At 44.3% G+C, this 23,297-nt stretch overlaps 1 protein-coding gene across 1 annotated transcript in view; it reads right to left on the bottom strand.

The window, feature by feature from the left end:
• SLC2A8 (solute carrier family 2 member 8) overlaps positions 1-23,297 on the bottom strand; it is a gene marked incomplete in the record, with an annotated part of 454,119 nt that overhangs the window by 19,499 nt on the left and 411,323 nt on the right.

Genomic DNA, 23,297 nt, shown 5'->3' with positions numbered 1-23,297 from the left:
TCACTACTTACACACCACAGTAACTAGGCAGAGATACAAAACCCCGGGAAAAGGACAAGAAAAAGGGGAGAATCAACTGGGAGGGGATATCCAAGAAGGGATAACTGTCTACTAACTGTACAACTCAGAAAAACCACTGAAATTTAAGAAACCTTACAAAATAGACACTTACACTAAGAGAAGCTGAGCAATCTGTGTCTGAGCGGCAAACGAGATCTGAGGGAGTATAGGGCAGCAGAGGATTATGGGAGGGGAGGAGCTTGAGCTAAGCTGTGTTCTGAGTATGCTGGCTCTGATCCGATATCTGATCCAAGACCCTAACGTGAGGAATGGTGACTAGATAACCTCAGATAATGCTGCTTCCTCCTGGCTACTTCTACATTCCACCCTTTCCTAAAAGTCACAGAAGTAACCACAGCTCTAGAACTGTCTTGCTATGAACTGAAGGGCATGAGGCAACCATTTGGAAAGTGATTAGACACTGGCTATCCCTTTTTCTTGCCTTTATAGGAAACAACTGATGAGAATGCCTGAAGTTTTTTCTTCTATCAATGTAGTACCCGAGTTGCCAATGGACATTCAGGGTATATATAATTATCCCCCTCTTACTTATTTTTATGGAAAGAAAACATGAAGATGAATGAGCTGTCGCAATGTAAACCCCGAGACTACTTTGAACATGAAGGAAAGACTGGTTCTCAAAGTCACCCTGTCCTTATGAAAGGCGAGGCAGGGTTGAATCACCATAAGAGCTTGAAACTCAGATACTCTTCTTCTGGAAGTCAGAGCAATAAGTAACATGGATTTCTATAAAAAAAAACTTTAAATCAGCTTTGTGAGCTTGTTCAAATGCAAAAAAGTGTTACATTTCTCCAAAGCAAAATTAAGATTCCACAAAGTAGGCACCTGTTTTACTGGATGCACAGAAATGCATTAGCCTTTCAGAAACTATTTTACTTGCAATAGAGAAAAAAAGGGGGATCCATGGGAAAACAAGCTGAGATGGACAAAAATAAGGCCACAAGGTAACTCATGCAGGTAATGGAGAACCAAAGAAATGCGACCCTTTATAGGACCTTGGTTCTTGCTTTGGCACCAACTAGCATTTCTTTCCACTTAGCTATATATGATTTTCTAGTAACAGGTTTCTTAAAACGTCTTTAATACCTGCTTAACATCCTCAGAGAAAAAGTGCCTCAAGTGTATTAAAATTCTCTCATCCAGACAGCAAACTGAATACGCTGAAGTTTGAGAGGGATCAAAAAGACCCCTTGTCTTTTAAGTCCACCCTGTGAGAAAGCTTGTGATAATCACCTCTGGCCGGTTTCAACAGAAGAGAGAAAGCAAAGTTGTGCAAGTCCTACTTACCTGTAACAGTAAAATGTTCAAATTCATCACTGCTTTCATGGTAATTTTGGGCCAAGGTAACCAAGTACTGGCCAGTTTTCAAAAATCTCAGACTCCCCTCCCTCGTTCGTCCTGTAATAGCTGATTGGCTATACTGAGAGGGAAGCACACAACTGTCACAGGGAGTGAGTATTCAGACATTTTAATTTCCACAAAGGACAGAATAGTTCCCGAAGGCAAAAACATCTACCAAGAGTAAACTTGTAGACCATCACAATACCATATAAAAACCATATCCAACAACTAAATCAAAGAAATTGAAAGCCACCTCAACTATGCACAATCTGGGGGATGGGATGGCAGGTGGGTGCTGCTAATGAAGCAGTGATGAATTCAAACATCTAATGTTACAGGAAAGCAGGACTTGCACAACAGTACTATGTGCATCAATCCCACTGCCTCAATGGCATTTTGGGTAAATTCCCAAAGCTTACCCTACCTGGCAGGTGGAAGGATAAGAATCTGGGAGCCTCTGGATAATGGTTATAGCAAAACCTGTTCTTGACCTTGAAAAGGAATCCAGTTTGTAGTGCTTTGTAAATGTATGAACAGTGGACCAGGCTGTTGCCTCTAGAGCACTGCTAGAGTTAAGCCCCTTCCAATATGCCATTGAAAAGGATAAGGTCCTAGTAGAATGAGCTTTAACCTTGCCTGGAAAAATGTCATCATGGTGGCAGTAACAGAAAAAGAGTAGAGGTCAACAATCATGCAATAGTTTGCTCAGAGACAGGTTCACTTTTCTTAGCCCCCATATATGAGGCAAACAGCTGTCAGCATTCTTAAAGGGCTTTGTTCTGTCAATATAATACCTGAGCTGTAGGTAGAATATTTTCTCACTTTTTTTTTACATCAGGATAGAACACTGGGAGAGTGATGGCTTGATTCAATGTAAGTTCAGAAACAGCTTTAGGTATGTATGATGGATTAGTGTGCAACACAACATGTCCTTGTGAAAAATCAGATAGGGTCCCCCCCCAGGAGACCTTGCAGCCCAGAGACTTGCCTTGTTAATGTAAAGATCAATGAGTAAAACAGTCTATGTAAATGAACTGCAAATCAGCCCGACAAGCAGGTGCAAAAGGAGGTAAGGTCAACTTTTCAAGAATAAACAAGATTCCAGGGAGTAGGAATTTGTTTTCCAGGGGATATCATATGCAACACTCTTCACAAACTGCTTGACCACAAGATGCAGCATCATAGAAGCATATGGCAAACCATCTCTAAGTCACTCACACAGATATTTCAAAACCAGGGGGTCAAAACCCTTTTGAGAACCTAGTTATTGGCTAGGCACCACCTAGAATAACTCTTCCAGTTGTAATCATAAGATTTTTCTAGTTGTGGATTTTCTTGCTTCCTTAAATACCTCCTACATATCCTCATGGAATAAGTGCTTAAAAGGTATCAAAATAGAATCATCCAAGCTGTCAGTTGCAATTGCTTTAAGTTGGGGTGTACCATTCACCCCTGATGCTGTCTGAACAGGTCCAGTCTGAGAAAGCTTGTTGTAATTGCCCCTGGTCGATTCCATTAAAAGGGAGAACCAACTTTCACACGGCCAAATGTGGGTTACCGCAGCAATTTTTTCTGAATCTTTAGAAGTACCTTGGAAATCAATGGAAAGGGTCGACATGCATACTGGAACATTCCTGACCATGGGAATGATAGTGCATCTGTCTTTCCAAGCATGACCACAATGATGTCTAGAACATAATTTTTTTCAGTCAGTCTGTCTTCAACAGAACCAAAACAGCAGCACGCTATTAACTTGAAATATCCACAAACAAAGAACACGTTGTCTTATGGTTATAGCCATTAGTCTGAAGAAGTCTCCATAGCAGGAGACGAAAGTGCTCACTTTTGGCTTTAAGCATTGTTTCTATCTGCGGAATTAAACTGAACTTTTATTTCTCCGTGCTGACATGTTCTTTGTTTGTGGATATTCGGTCTTCAACAGAGACAAACAGAACTACCTAAGGTGTCCTCCACATCTGGATCAAGTCCTGGAAGATGTGTAACATGGAACTCCCACTTGTGAAGGTCGGTCCAGGATCTACTTAGTCTGCCTGCCACTGTATTCTGCTCTGACAAAATGTATGAGGCCTGAAGAGTCAGAGAATACCATATAGTGAACTCCCAAGCCATCACTGTCAACCAGAAAAGAAGGTACGACCTTGTACACCCTTGCTTGTTCAGATACCACATTACGGTAGCCTTGCCTGTGACCACTAGAAGAGGAGAACCCATAAGTGGTGAAGAACCTTTAAGGCATGAATCACTGCCAACATCTCTTAAGTTTATGTGCTTTGGAATGTCCTGAGGACCACACATTCCTTACACATGAGCTCCCATGGACATTGTTACCCACACAAAATCTAAAGAATCCATCTGGACAGATTGGACTGGGGTCAAAAAGAGTAATGCAGAGTAACATAGAAAACATGAAACGGATAATGCAAGCCACGCAGCAAATCTCAAACATGTATGAAATTGTAAGCAATAGGAATATGCTAAGTGTCCTTCAGATCTAGAGTTAGTATGAAACAGTGATCTGGAAGCAACACTAGGACCAAGGTGAACATTCTGAATTTCAGAACTTTTACAAATTTTTAAAAAGGACAAGTCTAGGATGCAACCAGAAGGCTTAATGGTTAAGGTCTTTGCCACCCATGCACAAGGTACAAGGTTTGATCCTGACCTCCAACCAATGCCTGTTTGGAGTTTACATCTTGTCCCTGGTGTCTCAGTGGGGTTTCTCCCATGTCCAAAAAACATGCAGAGTACTTCCATCTCAAACTCACCAATGAATGGAGCTGTGGGCAGCAGCACAGACTCTACATGGTGCCCTATCGGGGAAGAGTTGTACAGACCAACCACTTTGAGCATCTACTGTGGTGCGCAGTATCCTCAAGATAGGAGAACACAGATCACAGACTATGCACCATGGCAGGGCTAGCCACTTGACAGTGCAAAATATGGCTCTAGGTGATTCTATCATGTTGACTAATGTCACCAAAAATGGGCATGGGTGGGTTGAGGACCCAGCCTACTTTGACCCATGCTAGGGATCCTTGTTAACAGTGGGAGGGGTATATGTGCCTCTACTGGGCAGTGTGTGCCCACCATAAAGCCCAGCAGCTCTAGGTCAATAAGCTACTGGCTGGCTGGCGTCTAGTTGCCCAGCCTGGGTTACCTGAGATAGCTCTGTTGAGTGAAATCTGGATGTAAAACCAACCAACCTGCCAAACATGAACTGAGAATTCCTACGCTTAATGTAGGTTAACGGACAGGATGCAGCTTGGAAGTAGATGATATGATATGGAGGGGGCTGGACATCCTATGTATCCAAGAGATGAGATGGAAGGTCAGTGCAGCAAAGCCACTTGGCTTGGGATCCAGACTCTACTACTCAGGTGGGAGACCAGCTAGAAATGGTGTAGAAATTGTGGTGAGAAAGGCTTCAGAAGACAGTGAGGGATATCATCAGAATTAATGACAGACTCATGGCAATCAGACTCCAGTGTAATGATAGGACAGTATTCATAATCTCAGCCTGTGCCCCATAGCAGGGTTGTAATAGTGAGGAAAAGAGTGCATTCAGACAGCAGTTGCAGGACCTACTAGATAAAGCAGGGCAACATGAATTGGAGTTGATGATGGTTGACAAACGCAAATATCGAGACAGACAGACAGGATAAGATGACTGCCTTGGTCCACATAGGTGGGGCAATAGAAATAAAGAAGGAAAACCCATTCTAGACTTCTGTCTGGCAAATAGCTTGATAGAAGCTAACACACGGTTCAGAAAGAGAGACAGTCACAAGATCACATACAAGAGTAGCCAACATGCAACTTAGGTAGACTTCCTCCTAGTAAGGAAAGGGCACTGGGGTAGAATCCCTGACTGCAAAGTCATCCCCAGTGAAAGAGCCCACAGCATAAACCACTAGTTGTCACAATCGGTTGCAAGCAGCGGTCAGAGAAGGCTCAAAGGTCAATAGAGACCAGGCTGAAGACCTGGAAGCTGACTAGAGAGAGAACAGCAGTTCAAGGAATTACTCAGGCCTTTAGCACCCAAAGAAGAGGAGGAAATAGGTGGAGTTGAAAAGTGGCAGCGATCTGCGTTCCCAGATCTCTTATGACTCCTCCTGTGTTCAGTGGACTACCACTGATATGGTAATTCATGGGAACCGGGTTTTTCCCAAAGGGGATGACAACACATTTTTTGGCATTGAGCTTAAGGCCATGGTTCTGACGCCAGTCATTGAACTCTGGGGCCTTTCTGTAGGATGTCAACATCAATTGGGGAGTTAATAACAGCTCCCAACTTGCAATTGTCTGTGAACTTCATCAGCCAGAGTCCCTTTATGTTGGCCTGGACTTCAGAGAAGTAAATACCAAACAGGAGAGGGACTCAAGACCAAACCCTGTGGGACTCCACTCGTGACTGGTTGGCAGTCTGACTTGGAGTCAGCTACTTTCACACTGTGGGTTCCATCTGTGAGCTAGTTTGCAACCCAACTAGTGATATAGGGGTTGATGCCTAGCTTAGTGAGTTTTTCTATGATTCTTGAGTGGGGAATGGTATCAAAGGCCTTGGCCAGATCAAGGTAGGCTGTATGAACCACCTTGCCTTCATCCACAGCTCTGGTGACAGACTCAAAGTCGACCAAGTTGAGCAGGCATGAACTACCCTTCACAAAACCAAACTGTGTGGGATCCAGAGTGTGGATATTCCCTATATCCTTGTTTATTAGGTAGACAATGATGTGTTCCATAGCTTTGCATATCAGATTCGTCAGGCTAATGGGTGATAGATCCCAGGGTCTGTAGTCACTCCTCTTTTGTGGAGAGGTATGACTGTAGCAGTGTGCCATTCGGTAGGGACAAAGCCTGGGTGAGGCTGTGATTGAACAGGGCACACAGGTGAGATGCCAGTTCACTCTGTAGTTCATGTAGAACACAGCCAGGCATATTGTCAGGTCCCACAGAAGCTGTATTTTTGGCCTTGGATAGTACTGTTTTAACCTGTGCAGCAGTAATACTGGGTTCCTGGCAATCTACTGGTATTGTAATTGGTCCTTTGGTGGGGGGGGGGTATATTTGGCACTGAATCTGTTGGCCAGTATATTGGCAATATCTGTTGGCTCAGTATAGGAGGTACCATTGTGCAGTAGCTCACAGCAAATACGGGTATTGCCGTGGAGATTACTTACATAACTATAGAAGGCCTTGGGGTTGTCTTTACTATCTGCTGCAATTCTGTTTTCATAGCTAGCTTCAGAGGATCTGATGAGGGACCTCAACTTTTTGTTGAGGCTGATAAGGGAGTTTTTCCAATCTTGGGACATCACCTTATTCCGCATCAGTTTCCTGCTTCTGTTGTAGAGGTTGTTTATGGCAGGGAACCATCTGATTGGCTTTTTTTTTTTTTTGGAGGAGAGCGTCTTGGTTCTATTGGGTATGGCAAGATCCATGCATTTGTGCATGCGTTCGTACAGTGCATTGGTGTATGATTCAGTAGTCATGCAACTATTCTCCATTTGCCTGGGTGCCATGAAGTTGGCCAACTCTGTCTTTAGGAGCCCAAAGTTAGCTTTGGAGAAGTTTTTCATAGTGGTTACCTTTGCGGGTGGGGTGGGGGGGGTGATGTGGATTTCCAAGGTGATTAGTTTGTGGTCGGATCTAACCAGGGAGGAGTTGACTGCTGGTGTAGAGCAACAGTCGCCCATGTTAGTAATGACCAGGTCAAGGATGTTGCTACCTCTAGTGGGGGTAAGAATGAGGTGGTCCAGCGCATTGGAATTAATGAATTCCAGGAAACGTTGGGCAACTAGTGTACACGAGTAGTAGATGTAGATGAGGAAAGAGTCCAACTGAGCATTCCTAGACTTGGAGAAAGCATATGACAAGGTCCCAAGAAAGCTGATCTGGGCAGTACTGCAGTGGTTTGAAGTCCCACAAACATTGGTAGAATTAGTGCAGGCTATGTACAAGGACCTAGTGACTCAAGTACGAACAGTGTCCGGCCTCACAGAGGGGTTCCCAGTGGAAGTGGGTGTATACCAGGGTTCAGCTCTGAGCCCACTGCTGTTCATAGTGGTGATGGACTACATTAGCAAACAGGTTAGAGGGGACAGATCAACAAAGCTGCTGTATACAGCTGATGTGGCAGTACAGGCAGACTGTGCTAGAACTCAGCAAAGGATAGGAGAATGGAATGCAAATTTGAAGGCACATGGGATGAAACTAAGCACAGAAAAGACAGTGGTAATGGTAGCAAATTGGGGAAATCAGAAGATTCTGAGAACAGAGATAGAAGGGAAGATAGTGGAACAGGTAAACAACTTCAAGTATCTGGGAGGGTGGCCGATGAGAAGAGTAGTCTGAATGAAGAGGTCAAAGCTAGAATCAGAGGGGCTGCAGCCAACTGGCATTAAGTATCAGGTGCAGTCTATGACAGAAGAATGCCAAAGAAGCTGAAAAGTAAGGTGTACAAGACAGTGGTGTGACCAGTACTACTGTATGGTAAAGAAACCTGGGCAGTAAAGGCAGAACAGGCAGTTGAAGCTAGAGGTGATGGAAATGAGGTGCCTGAGAAAGGTGGTGGGATGCACAATGTGAGATAAACTAAGAAATGAGGACATAAGAGCAGAAGCCAAAGTAGCTCCAACTGCAGAAAAGATCAAACAGATTACGGTGGTTTGGGCACATGTGTAGAAAAGCAGAAAACAATCTGTTGAGGAAGATTTGGGACAGACAGGAAATAGGTAAGAGGAAGCGAGAATGTCCAGCAAAGAAGTGGAGAAGTGGATGGATTGTGTGAAAGAAGATCTGCAACAGTCAGGCATGAGTGTTGAAGAAGGCAGGAGCATGGCACTGGATCAAGAGTTGGCGACAGTTAACATGATACTCCAAACCCCATGTAGAGTAAAATCCTTTGACTTTGTAAATCACGGGCACTGTTTGTATGACCCTAGCTTCTAATGTATGATGGAGCACTGGAAAAAAAACCCCAGCTCTGTCTGGTCTGGTGGTTGTGGGGGAATTCTCCTAAAAGGAGAATGTTTTTCTATCCACTGCAAAGTGTATCCTCTTCAAGTTATTCTCAGCACCCATTTAAGACGATCTAGTGTGAGGCAGCAGGATTGAGAAAGCCTGGGGGAAGGAGGTAGAGAAGGATGGATGGAGGGTTAGGGGTTGCTGTGTAACTCAGCATGGTCATTCCTTTGCAGGGGTCGATCCTTTTTTCAGAAAAAGATTCCCTCGTTTGGTTTTGAAGAATTATCCTCCTGCCATTTCCATTTGGATCCCTGACGTTTGTTTAGTTGAGAGTGTTTATTTTGCCCCATGAAGGAAGATGCCTTGTTTGGGGAGAAAAAGAAGTTATGTACTCACCATAACGTTCCAATTGAGTTGTTCATCTCATCTTCATTCTTACAGATGGGTTTAGAGACGATCCTCGGCTCCAAGTCGGCCAACTACAAACCTCGAGGTCTTCAGGCATCTCGAGGCCAAGTCCCTATCTCATGATGCACCTTGAATTACCTCAGATCTTGTTTGCTGCCTCTAGTAATACCGTTTGCTGCCTCTAGTAATACCGTATGCCATTGTCACTTTATAAGATAAATGCCATAGTAAAGACAAAGCAACCATGATAAAACATGAATCTCGGTCCTTGAAAAAACCTGGAGGTGGTTGGAGGGTAGGAAGTAAGAATGAAGGCAAGATGAACAACTTACATGGAACGTCATGGTGAGTACATAACTTTTTATGTGAAGTTGTTCTATCTTGATGTTCATTCTTGCAGATGGGTAGCATCCCAAGCAACATCTTCAATGGGTGGATCACGGGAGTACGTTTCTCAGGACGGTAGAGCCAAACGAGGCCCTACTGACTTTGTAATGAGTGATAAAGGTATGAGGCTTTGACCAAGTGGCTGCTGCACAAATATTGTCTAATGGTAGCCTAGCTGAAAAAGCAGATGATGTGGAGACAGCTCTGGTAGAATGAGCCTTAATTTTGTGTTGTAGAGGTAAATTAGCAGCTGAGTAAGTGAAAGTGATGCAATCAGATAACCATTCTGATAGGGTTGTTTTTTCCACAGGCATACCTTTTCTAGAATCTGAAAAGGAAACAAACAGTTGTTTGGATCTTCTGAATTCTTTGGTTTCTAGCTAGGTAAAATCTGAACGGTCTGTGAACATCAAGTTTGTGCAGCATATACTCCAAATTGTTGGTGTGTTTAGGGAAAAACACTGATAAATCTATAATTTTGGTTAAGGTTAGCTTCAGTGCAAACTTTAAGTAAGAACAAAGGATTTGTTCGCAGTGAAACTCTGTCAGCATGAAAAAACAAATACGGAGGTTTTGTGGACAAGGCTTGTAGTTCTGCGACTGTTCTAGCAGACATGATGGCTACTAAAAAGACAGTCTTCCAAGACAAAAATTTCAAATTGCAAGAAGAAGCTGGTTCAAAAGGTGGGAGAATAATCCATGAGAGCATAAAGTTTAGGTTCCAGGGGGTATAAGGGGATTTAACTGGTGATCTAAGGTGGAAAGTCCCCTTGAGAAAGGTTTTGGATAGCTTGTGTGACATTATGTTAAAGCCTTCAGTACCAAGATGAAAATTAGAGATGGCGGCAAGCTGCACACAAATTGTAGCCAGCGCCGCTCCTTTGTTGAAAAGCATAGTAAAAAATTCTAATATGGAGGAAACAGAAGCTTTGTAAGGGTCAATGTTATTATGAGAAGCCGATATGGAAAATCTCCTCCATTTGCTGAGGTACAACTTCCTAGTAGAGGATTTATGAGAAGATATTAAGATATGTTGCATTTCATTTGAGAGGTTATGGAACCTGGCTATGTTGGGAATTAGAGGAGCCAAGCTGTCAATTTTAGCGACTGAAGGGAGGGATGAAGAGCCCCGACAAGTGCATCAGAAGGTCCAGAACTGGGTCCAGAATCCAAGGCTCCTCCAACAGATGAGGTCGAAGGAAGGGGAACCAAATCTGACAAGGCCAATGAGGGGCTATTAGAATGAAGGTCCTACCCAGGGCTTTGGCTTTCTGTAATACTTTGGGTATCAGGGGAATTGGTGGGAATGCGTAGAGACCCAGTTGCCAATCGTGTACGAGTGCGCCCCTTGGGGATTTTTCCTGGAGGGGGAATCAGGGCAAAGTAGATTCTGCATTTTGTGTTCATGGGGGATGCAAAAAGATCGCAGCAAGGCTGGCCCCATTTGCAGAATATTCTTTCCGCTATTTCTTTTTTGAGGGACCACTCATGAGGCAACAAAACTGACCTGCTCAGTTTGTCTTCAATCATGTTGGATTTCCCTGGGATGTGCATTGCTATCAGAAAGTGCTGGGTGGATGTAGCCCACTGCCACACTCTTAGGGCCTCTCAACAAAGGGGATAGGACCTGGTTCTCCTTGTTTGTTTAAATACCAGACCACCGACATGTTGTCCATCTCAATTGCAATTGTCCCCAGAGGGAGAGAGCCCTGAAAGTACTGCAATGCCAAGAGTACTGCTCTCATCTCCAAGACATTGATATGCCAAGAGTACTGCTCTCATCTCTAAGACATTGATATGCAGATGTGTGTCTTGTTTGGTCCATGTGCCTTGGTCTGTTCTTCCCTGAAAATGCCCCCCACCCGATCAGAGAAGCATCCGTGGTCACCATGGCCGATGGTGGGGGTATGATAAAAGGACGACCTATCGTGACTTGGAGAGAGGTCAACCACCACCGAAGATCCTTTTTGAATGTGTTTGTTAGAATAATGAGATGTGACATTGGGAGCTCCTGATAAGACCATTGTGTGAACAGAAGCTATTGAAGAATCTGCATGTGCATACAACCCAATGGAATTGTTATTACTGCAGCTGCCATCATATCAAACAATTTTAGCACTTCTGAGGCTGGGACCTGGTCTCTGGAAATGACATTCAGAATTTGCTGACTAAGTGTTGATATCCTTTCTAAAGGAAGTTTTAAAGTGGTGGTGGTGGTGTCCAAATCTGCTCCAATAAAAGTGATATGTTGTGATGGCGACAAGGCAGATTTTTCTTTGTTTATGGTAATCCCGAGTTGACTGCAAAGAGTAAGTGTGCTGTCCCTGGCTTGTATAAGCTGATGCCTGGTGGTGGCGGAGAGGAGCCAATCATCTAGGTACGGAAACACCTGGAATCATAAATGCCTCAGGTGAGCTGTGACCACTGCCATACATTGGTCTCAGTACAGCCCCTAGTGTTCATCAAAAGGGCAGGGCTCGAAACTGGTAATGATTAGCTCCCAGCCAGAAGCGCAGATGATCCCTGGATGGTCTGGCTATTTTTATGTGGTACTATGCATCCTGGAGATCTATCGAGCACATCCAATTTGTCTTTTCCTAAAAAGGGAAGTATCGACTGTAGCATGACCATCCGGAACTTCTCTTTTTTGACAGATCTGTTCAGTCTGCTGATGTCCAAAATAGGTCTCCAGTCCCCTGTCTTTTTTGGAACTAAAAAGAATCTTGAGTAAGTTCCATATCCTATCTGGTCTGCTGGGACGGGTTGGATGACTCTTTTTCTGACAACCTTTGGACCTCTACTGCTGCTTATTCAATGAAACTGGGTGGAACGTACAGGATTTTTGTCATCAAGGGGAGAGGAGTGGCGAAGGGAATAACATATCCTCTGGAAATTATGCTTTGTACCCAGCTGTCATTTATTTGGAGCCAGGTGTCTGGATACAAAGATAAGCGACCCCCCAGACTGCCTCCAGAGTAGGACAGTAGGGCCTTCTTTCAGGACTGCTGGTAGGGCTTCCCAAAGAAGTGATTTTGGTTGCCCTGATTTTGTGGCTCCCCTCTGTTGCGAGGGTGGCGTCTTCCATTATTGCCCCCCCCTCTGCCCCTGGAGAGGGGTTCACCACGCGTGTCCAGAAAGGCTCCCTGGGCTCTTCGGAACCACATCTTTTGTCCCTTTTGACCCTTGGGGTAGGGTCTAGTAGGGGTGGAAAAATGGACTCCGATGGCAGAGTCTTTTCTTCCTGCTCACACCTGGTGAGAGTTTCCTTAACTTTGGGCCCGAAAAGAGATGAGCCATCAAAAGGGGTGTTGACAAAGGATGACTTAAACGGCTCCGCAAAGGAACATAAGCACATCCAGGAGTGTCTCCTAAGAGCAATTCCTGTACCCACTGCCCTACTTGTTCCATCAGCTGCATATGAAATCAGGCACATGGATAAGTTCACTATGGAATTAAGAGTAGCAAGCTGGGACGCAATCTTGTCTGTAGCTCCCTCAGCTACCGTACCCTGCAGAGCATCTCCAAGCTCTTTAAGGAGGTCTCTTTGCAGTCTTGTAAAATGCGTGAGGTAGTTAAGTGAATGCATGGCAAAAGTCGCTGAACTAAACATACGCTTCCTGTATCTATCCAAGATCCTAGAGTCTCTGTTAGGAGGACAGACAGAAGAAGTTTCCGGCATCTCCTTTTTGGTGGCTGCCACCATGACCATGGCATCAACAGGCACTTCCTTTGTGAAACGTCTTATCGTGAAGGGCAGAAATAAATTTATTGGGCCTCCTAGAGACAGGCTTCATGGTGTCCAGAGACTCCCATGCCCTTTGTGAGACCAGCTCCATAAGCTCATCGAAGGGCAGAGACACCCAAGAAGTGGAGGGCTGAGACTCAAAAGCTTTCAGGAGGACCGACATCCTCAGTAGGGTTTGGTGGGCTTCCAGCCACCCCTCTTCTTTAAAATTTCCAAGATATCTGAAATGATATCTTTAGAGGAGGGCTGTGGGGACCCTTCTGATTCTTCCAAGTCGGTGGCAGATGTGATAGACTCCTGCAGGGAGGCTAGATGCTTCCTCTTGAAAATTCTCTTCCTGGGAACCTCATCAGTGGGAGCTACTGGTGAGGTCTAGAAAGAGCAGGGACCACCCAATGGGCCTTCCTGAGGCTCAGGGTCTCTATGCTTCAAAGGGATCTGTGAGGCAGAAGTAGACACAGGCGCTTTTAGGGAAGAGGTGGTCGGCCCTGAAGTTGTGGATGTCCTGGTGGACATTACTCTCCTCATGGCTTCAAAGGCACCTCTGCTTTGGTGGGAAGGAATCCCTGGATCTGAAGAAACAGAGGATTCCCTCTGTACCGGGACAAGAGGCTCCGATCCAGAGGTAGGAGCCAAATTCATCCGAGCTGAGGCCCTGAGAAGGTAAAGTTGGAACCGAAAGATCGGTGCAACTCTGCTCCCTGGACCCAACCAGTGAGTGGTGGCTCCTAGACTCCTCAATGGGCTCTGTGGAGGTCCGAGTAATCGGAATCGATGGCACTGGAGCAGGTGTTGGTTCAGAAGGCTCCAAAATCATCAGCTCCAACTCCTCCGGCTCAGAAGGACCGGTATGGCTCAGAGGAGGAAAAGAAGATGATGAAGGAACAGTTTTCGGTTCTGAAACCACTTGGGTCGGAGCCAATAAAAATTTTGCAAATGCCAGTGCCTGTAACAACTTCTGCACCACACGATCCACATCCAAATCAGATAGGCTCATCAAGGACTGAGAAGAGTGGATCGAGGGTGCCACTGATTGTAAGATAGGTGACATAAGTACTTCGGAGACCGGTTCCAGGACTGGGGACCGGCTCCGAAAAGTTAAGATGTGCTGTTCTGAAGGTTGTGGATTCAACGTCTATGTCTTTTTAGATGTTGTCAAATCCAAAACTCTATGCTCCAACGAAGAAGACTTAGTAGATTTCAGGGATTTATCATAGTCACCCAAAGCTTCCTAAAAAGAGGATTTTACAAGCCCTCTGTCAATCAGTTTCCTTTTTCTTTCATGCAGGACCATGCTACTAAAAGAATGGCAGATGGAACAACTCTCTTGTAAGTGCAGGGCACTCGCACAGTAGACACAATTGACCTGACTATCAGTCACAGACATCTTCTGTCCACATTTTGGACATTTTTTAAAACCAGACCTGGGTGTTTTTTTTTTCCTGATCAGCCATAATAATCAGTTTCCTTTTAAAAGCACACAAGAAACAAGATATAAAGTCACACAGACAAGTGTTCAACAAGTCCAAAAAACACAAGTATTTTAAGATATAAGCAGCTCTAAAAACAACTGCCTCTAAGACACTAAATAGAATCTAACTATTAATAGCTACAACACACACTTATAAGCTATAAACTACTAACTACCTAGTAAAATAACTAATCTACTAAACACTGTTATTAATACAGCCCTTACAAAAATGGGCTCTATAATACTAAATAGAGTTTAACTGCAAAAGCTGTAGAAATACACACTAATACGTTATAAATGTGTGTTAAAACACACTTCTATACTACTAACACTCTGCTAAGGCACACCAAATAGAAGGGAAGGGAAATAATAAAGGCCTAATAAACAAAGGCCAACAAGGCTATAAAAAGCACTATCAGAAGTTAAGCTACACACTAATACAAATTTTTAAATTTATTAAATTGCAAAAAAAAAAATTAATAAAGATAAATTTTTCTATACTGGCCCGAGCTGTGAGGAAACCTCCGATCTGTTGCAGCAGCAAACTAGATCTGGGGTAACTCAAGGTGCATCATGGGATAGGGACTCGGCCTTGATCTGTTTGAAGACCTCGAGCTTTGTAGTTGGCAGACTTGGAGCTGAGGATCGGCTCCGAACCCATCTGTAACAATGAACGGCGAGATAGAACTTCACATCTGGGGTTCATGAAACATCCTAGATACCACATGCATTAATTTGGCTTTATCATTCCAGTGTTTGTGAATCTGTGTAACACAAGACTCAAACACCAAATCAGAATTTAAAAGTGCATTAAAAATATCAGCTTTTAGGTAAGAGATGTTTTGATTATGTAAAGGAAAGTTGTGTAAAATCTTACCATAACCATAGATGCCCTTCTCTTCCATGTTGCTGTATTTACTAGTGGGTTTTACCCTTCTTTCAATCAGCTTGTCTGGCCAGGTTTCCAAAGCATTTCCAGTCCCAGAAGGTGCGGACGTCTGACGTGTTGGCAGGTACATGGGCCATAAATGCGATGTCTGCGTGGACCGGCCCTCAGAACCAAGGAAGCCCCAAACGGAGCCAGTCCTGATGGCCTAGCCTGTACAGAAGCTGAGGAGAGCAGGTGCAAGGATAAGAGGGGATGGTGGGAGGGAAGGAATACTGCAACATGGAAGAGAAGGACATCTATAGTTATGGTAAGATTTTACACAACTTTCCGATGTCCTTCTATTCCAACAGGTTCATAGGTTCATACTAGGCTATCTGCCCTAGGGCATTTATAAGCCTAGCCAGAATGTGTTTGGCTTTCGCCACCCATTTTAAATTTATTTTGCTATGCCCTTTTTCGAGGTTAGTATACTGTGCCTCTGTCTAACAGTGACACAGAAGTGATACCCGGGGTAAACCTACGATCTCCCATCCACTCATCAAGATTCCTCTTGAAGACAGTCAATGAGGGACTCTGCCTAACCTGGACTGGGATTTTATTCCAGAGTGAAGGGAGCCTCTGGGTTATGAATCTGTCCCTCCAGCATGTCCTATTTATTTCAGTGCTGAGGTTCAAGTCTCTCGAGCACGTAGCTCGATGGGATTTGGATTTTCTGAGGTGCAGCATGTCCATTAATTACGGGTTGGACATGGCTTTATACGTCAGGTACAGATCGCCTCTGAACAGGCGGTATGCCACTGAGTAGAGCTGGAGTTTCTTTAACCGGGCAGCATATGGCATCTGTTTGAGCCCTTTGATCCTCTTGGTGAGGTACTTTTGGGGTCTTTCCAGTTGCTGCAGGTGTCTGGTAAGGTACATCCCAAAAGGGGCATTGTACTCAATTATGGGCCTGATGAGGGATGAGTAAAGAGGCACGATGACCTCCCCTGATCTAGATGTGAATCCCTTCATGATTAGGTGGGCTATATAAAATGTTTTTCTAACCACTTGGGCCACGTGGTTGTCAAATGAGAGACTGCTATCAGCTTGGGTCCCCAGGTCCCTAATTACTTCTTCTGTACTTAATGGATTACCACCTATGTGGTAATTTGTGGGCACTTTGTTTTTGCCAAAGGGGATGACTATACACTTTTTGGTATTTAGCTTGAGGCCATAGCTCTGGCACCAGTTGTCTGTTTCTTTGAGGCCCTTTTGGAGGATGCTTGTGTCGGCTGGAGTCTCGATTATGGCGCCCAGTTTGCAGTCATCTGCGAACTTGGTCAGCCACAGTCCTTCCGTGTTGGCCTGTACCTCCGAGAAATATATACCGAACAAGAGAGTTCCCAGGACTGAACCTAGTGGGACACCACTTGTAACTGGTTTGGAGTCTGACATGGCTCCAGCAATTCTAACAATGTTGCAGTATTCACTAGTGGTTGAGTACAAAAGCTCACTGGTGGTTGGGAGGTGGTCTGGATGAGGATTCCAGGCAGGACAGCCCTGGAAAATCCTGCCCTGGAAATGTGGTCCTGTTTATAGTGCCTGGTGGAGGTGTGTACAGAGAGTTACACTTCAGAATATCGAACGTCTGAAATCTCTAACTGGATATGGCCGAGACCATATGATAGAGATTTCAGAAGCCTGAAATTCTGAAACTACCCCCGTCCAAAAAAAACAAAAAAAAAAAAAACAACAAACAAAATGTTTCTGCAGGGGGGCAAGCCCCCCTGTGCCCCCCACACACCACTATGTAAAATATACTAACTCCGAGATCACACTACAGCGAGGAAAAGGGAACTCTTGCATTCTGCGCTGTATGCAAATCTCCGTTCAGAATTTCAAGCTTCTGAAATCTCGATCATATGGCCTCAGCCATATGCAGTTTGAGATTTCAGACATTCGATATTCTGAAGTGTAACCATACAGAGGACTAGGTGACCTGCTTCCAGAACGGAGTTGGTGTCTAGGCCTTTGAAAAAGGCTCCAGAGAAAGCCATGGCTCTTGTGGAATGTGCTCTGACATTGCCTGACAGTGTCTTCTCATGGTGTGCGTAGCAAATGGAAATGGCTCTAACAATTCAGGAGGAAATGGTTTGTTTTCCCACTTTCTCCAGAGCCCTGGGGTGGAAGGACACAAACAGCTGGTCCAATTTGCGCAAAGGCTTGGTCTTATGCAAACAGAATCAAAGTTGCCTGTGGACATCCAGGGTGTGTAGGACCCTCTCACCATCTCCCTGCAGGCATCCAGGGTGTGTAGGACCCTCTCACCATCTCCCTGTGGGTTAGGAAAGAAGGTGGGTAGGTGAATAGCCTGATGCAGGGAATGTTAATTGACCACCTTGGGGGTGAAGGAGGGATTAATCCTGAGGGTGACCCTGTCTATATGGAAATCTGGGAAGGGTGGGTAACCATAAGGGTTTGAGGCTCTGAGACTCTCCTGGCTGAGGTCAGAGCCACTAGTAGTATTGTCTTCCAGGTGCAAATTTTCAAGTCAGCCTTGCCAGCTGGTTCAAAGGGTGGCAGAGTAAGTTTTTCTAGGACATAGTTCAGGTCCCTGGAAGGAGAGGTCTTAAGTGTAAAACACCCTTTAGGAACAGCTTGGCTGGAGTCTGGAAGCTAGAGGAGGTTCCATAGGCAAGCAGGCAAAATTGGCATAGAGGTGTGCTTTTAAAGAGCACTAAGACAAGCCAGGAGTAAGACAAGTCTTCAGGAGTTCACACAGTTTGGACAGAATCAGAGGCAGGCTGCTGTTCAGTGGCTCCATCTGTCTTGTGACACCAGATGGAAAACCTTCTCCATTTTGAGAGATAAGATTTCCTTGTGTTGGGTTTCCTGGCCTCCTGCACGACTGAGAGCATGTCCTCATTGTACAGGTGTCTGAAGAGAATCAGAATCCTATCAGCCACAGGGAGAGGTGCAGCAGGGATCTCCACTGTAGGTGAATCTGTGTTCCCTTGTGCTGTGTGAGTAGATCCACTGAGGAGGGGGGGGGGTAACTTGTGTGAAGAAGTAGGGGGAACCAGTGCTGCCTTGGCCAGTAGGGAGTCACCAACAATATTTTTGGTGAGCCCTGCTGAATTTTCAGTAGGACTCTCTGGATCAGAGGAAAGGGGGGGAAGGCATACAGGAATCTCCCCTTCCAAGACATTAACAAGGCATCTGTTTGCAGGGCCTTGGGGTCGTGAGCATTAGTCAAGACAGAAAAACACTGCTAGAAGTGGAAATTCCCTCAGGAATTACTGTAAATTCTGACAAAAATTACAAAAACAAACATTTTAAACAAACAAATACAGAAAGAGAATAATAAATTAAAAATAAAATGAGTGTTTTGGTCCCTAAATGGGGCATATCTGAGCAACACACAGGAAAAATCACCATGGATCCTGTGCATATTCAGAAGACTTTCTATTTTTTTTTCTGCCACCCAAAGGACACACTTCCTGTGACAGCTGTAGGCTTCCCTCTCAAAATAAGCTCAGACAATCAGCTGTCATAGCAAGAGAGAGGGATGGGAGTCAGCTTCTGAAAGCTGGCCGTATTGGGTTACCTTGGCAGATAACCCAAAATGCTGAGGCAGTGGTAATTATGAACATACACTGTTGCCTGGTCCAAAAAGAGCGGTGCCATAATTATCCTTGGAGAGTCCCTCTAAGTTTTAGAAGAAACTTTGTTACCAGGGGAAAGGCTGGGAAGGCATACAAGAATATTCTAATCCATGTGAATGAAAAGGCATACATCTACCAAACCCTTGTGCAAGAGTCCTGAAACAGAACTTCTTTAAATGTCTGTAGTAAATGGAGGCAAACAGAAGTACTTGGGGAGTTGCCCACAGATGGATCAGTTCCTGTATGACCGTAGGGTGCATTTTCCATTTGTGTGTGCGTTGTGGTGGTGGGGGGGTCTGTCCTGGTCCTGCCAAGTTTGTACACTATTATATTCTGCTATGATGGTATGCAAGTAGCCTGATGTGATTCAACCGAGTTGCCCAGACTATCACTGCTAATCTGTAAATGGAGTAACATGTGGTTCTCCCTTTTTTATATACCACATGAATGTAATGTTGTACAATTACTAGAAGAGGGCCTGGAACTCAGAGGTGATTTAAAGATTTGAGCGGTTGATCAATGCCATAATTTCTTTGAAATTTGTGATTCAGCTGGTCTTTTTGGTTCCAGAGAACCTGGACCTTCACATCTTTGGATATCATCCCCCAAAGTCTTGATAGGAGGCCACAGATTGAGGTAATGTTGGGGAAGACCTGGTTTTAGGAATAACTACTTCAACCACCAGTGGTCCCTCTTGAACAAACAGAGCAATAATCTGAAAGGATATGGGATGTTGATACTGAGTCAACAAGGATTTAATAAATATTTGAAATTTTTTCACACAGTCTGGCGAGAGGGATTACAATAGTACAAGCCACAAAATCTAGAATTCCAAGGAATCCCCTGGCTGATTAGACAGTCTGATTGGAAAATATTAGGAACCGTTTGTAAAATTCTACTTTTTCTTAAGGAAAAAAATGCCATCATGGTACAGTTGTTGAAATACCCTAGGAAGACTATCCTTTTGGATGGAATGAGAAAAGATTTTTCTAGTTTCATCTGAAATCCTAGACTGAGGAACAATTTTTTTTACCAAGAAAATACATTCTGTAATTCTGTACAGGCTGACGACAACTCTGCAAAGATAAGACAGTCATCCAAGTATGAAAAAAATGCATAGTTCTTGCAATCTGCAATGGGTTATCACAGGAAAGTACAGTTGTGTACACTTACCATAAATGTAGATGTTCAAGTGTATTCACTGTTGCAGTCATTACATTTGGGTAATCTGCTGGCAAGTTGCCCTCAGTCGGCCTGAATAACAAAAAGTCTTGGGTCCTGTGTTGGTTGCTGTCTCCTCTTCCATGACATCTGGTCTTCAGGGGTATAAAACATGCAGCCAATGCCATTTTATTCAGTTTTTCTTGCACCAGATGTCAGGTGCCCCCCAAATGGGGAGCAAAAATATGGCATGTGGGTAACCTTGACTGCAACAGCAAATACACTCAAACATCTACATTTATGGTAAGTGTACACAACTGTACTATGTTCTTCATGTTTCACTGTTGCAGTCATTACATTTGGGTAGAATCCCAAAGCTATGGATGGGAGGATGGAACTAAATAACATTAGGAGCGGCTATAAGGCCCTGCAGAACTGCAGTGGCAAAGCCTGCCCAGGATTTGGAGAAGAGAGGCAAATGATAATGCTTTGTGAAGGTATGAACAGAGCTCCAAGTCACAGCTTCTAGAATGTCTTTGGTTGGAACTCCTCTGAGAAAGGCTGCTGAGGTAGAGGCAGCCCTGGTGGAATGTGACCAAATTCCCTTGGGCACAGGTTTACCATGGTGCAAGTAGCAGAAATGAATGCAGTGGCTTATCCACTTAGAAATAGTCTGCTTTGATATAGCCTTCCCCTCTGATCCTGAAGCAAATGCCACCAGTAGTTGCTCAGACTTTCTTAGAGATTTGGTCCTGTTTAAGTAGAATCTTAGTTGTCTGTGTACGTCCAGTGAATGCGGAATCTGCTACCCTTTGCTCTGCGGATTTGGGTAAAATGTTGGCAGGTGAATTGTTTGGTTAAGAGCCACACTGGATACAACCTTAGGCATAAAGAAAGGATTGGTCCTGAAGGACACCCTGTCCGGGTAAAATGTAATAAAAAGCTCCACAGCCATGAGAGCCTGTAGTTCTGAAACCCTTCTTGCTGAAGGGATTGCCAAGAGGAGAGTGGTTTTCCAAGATAAAAATTTTATATCCGCAGTAGCTGCTGGTTCAAAAGGAGGCAGGGTGAGTTTTTCCAGCACAAAATTGAGGTCCCATGCAGGAGTTGGTGATCTTCTGGGAGGCCTTAAATTTTTGGCCCCTCTGAGATACTGTTTTAGCAGAGGATAAGAAAAGCGGGGAGGCTCCGTGTTGTAATCAGCCGAGATGACAGAGGCATGGATTTTTATTGAAGAGAAAGATAGGCCCTTGTCAACAAGCATCTCAGTCAAGTATTATAAAATCTGAGTGATATATGGTTTTGCTGTGTCCGTTCTTTGTACTTGGTTCCAAGCACAGAATCTCTCTTCCAAAATGACATCCATCACAGATTTACTGACAGGTGTTGTTTCAATAATTAAATGATCAGCCATGCTGCAAGATTCAGAGCTTGGAGCTGAGTGTGCAGAATTTGACTGTTCTGCTGAGACAGTAGATGAGGTATTTGAGGCAAGTACCAAGGTGGGAGTTGAGACATATTCCTTAGAATTGGGTACCAGTGCTGGCAAGGCCAGTTCGGAGCAATTAGGGATTATTTTTGTTTTTTCCTGTTTGACCTTTAGTAAGACCTTGGAGAGAAGAGGCAGAGGGGGAAAGACAGACTGATAGGTTTTTCCAACTGAAGGATAGGGCATCCACTTTCCATGCTTGTCTGTGATAAGTCCTTGTGCAGAATTTGTCCAGTTGATAATTTTGGGGAGAAGCAAATAGATCTATGTCTGGGCTCCCCCATTTCTGTGTTAACATGCTGAAGATTTGTGGATCCAGTTTCCACTTGTGAGGGTCCATAAGATTTCTGCTTAGGTTGTCTGCCAGAGTATTTTGTTTTCCTGGCAGGAACTCAGCTTGAAGATGTACCTGCTAAGTCAAAGCTGTGTTCCACAATGCCATGGCTAGTCTGCAAAGGGGGTAGGAATGTGTACCCCCCTGTTTGTTTATGCACCACATAACCATGGTGTTGTCTGTCTTTATCAGTAGTTGTCCTGGATGAAGTAAGTCCTTAAGGCTGTCACAGCATTCTGAACAGCTAGCATCTCTTTCTGGTTGATATGCAGATGCATTTGTTTTGGGCTCCATATGCCCTGAATGCATCTCTCTGCCAGGTGGGCCCCCCAGGCATAGTCTGATGCGTCTGTAGTTAGGGTTTGGGTGGCAGTGGGTAGAGAGAATGACAGCCCCTTGTTTTGGTGACATGTCTCTGCCCACCAAAGAAACTCCTGTTGTAGGCAGGGAATGAGAGGAATCGTTGTTTCCAGACTGCAACAATGTTGACTCCATAAACTTTTTAGATACCATTGAAGTTTCTTCATATGCAGTCTTGCCTATGGAATTAGTAGAATGCAGGATGCCATGAACCCCAAAGCCTGCAGAATTTGTCTTGCAGATAACTGGGTTTTTGTTGCAATCTGTTTGAAGTATGTTGTCAGTTGCCTTTGTTTGTCTGGCGTAAGGTAAGCCATCTGGGCAGTTGTATTCAAGCTTGCACCCAGGAATGTAATTATTTGAGAGGGTACCAGTTGGGATTTCTTTTCGTTTATTGTGTACCCTAGGCATGCTAGTAGCCTTTTTAAAAACGCCAGATGTTGAAGAAGAATGTCCTTGTTCTCTGCTTGAATGAGACAGTCGTCCAGCTAAGGATAGATTTGTATGCTTCTTTGTCTGCAAAATGCAATTACTGGTGCCAGGCACTTTGTAAAGACCCTGGGCGCGGTAGATAAGCCAAAGGGCAGTGCAGAGAATTGGTAATGTGAAAAACCTGCCTTGAAGCGGAGGTATCTTCTGCACGATTCCCTTATTGGGATATGTAGGTATGCCTCTTAAGTCACTAACCAAACGTTCCTGCCCAACATAGGCAGTAGCTGTTGTAAAGTCAGCATTTTGAATTTTGGAATGTCCAGGAATGTGTTCAAAATCAATAAGTCCAGTATTGGACACCAGGCATCGTCTTTTCTGGGTACCAGGAAAAGTCTTGAATAAAAACCTTGTCCTTTTTCCTGTTCTGGCACTGGTTTAATAGCCTCCATATCCATGAGGGACGTAACTTGCTTCTGAGCCTCTGCCCATTGATTTTGTGACAGATCTGGCCAACCATTTGGAATTGGCAAAGTATGGAAATGAAATCTATACCCCTGGGATACTATGT

Source organism: Protopterus annectens, chromosome 16.part0 (genome assembly GCF_019279795.1).
Source record: "Protopterus annectens isolate FY-2018-M chromosome 16.part0, PAN1.0, whole genome shotgun sequence".
Taxonomy (NCBI): domain Eukaryota; kingdom Metazoa; phylum Chordata; order Ceratodontiformes; family Protopteridae; genus Protopterus; species Protopterus annectens.
The sequence above is the reverse complement of the archived record's forward strand: the minus strand, read 5'-3'. Positions and strand labels throughout refer to the sequence as shown.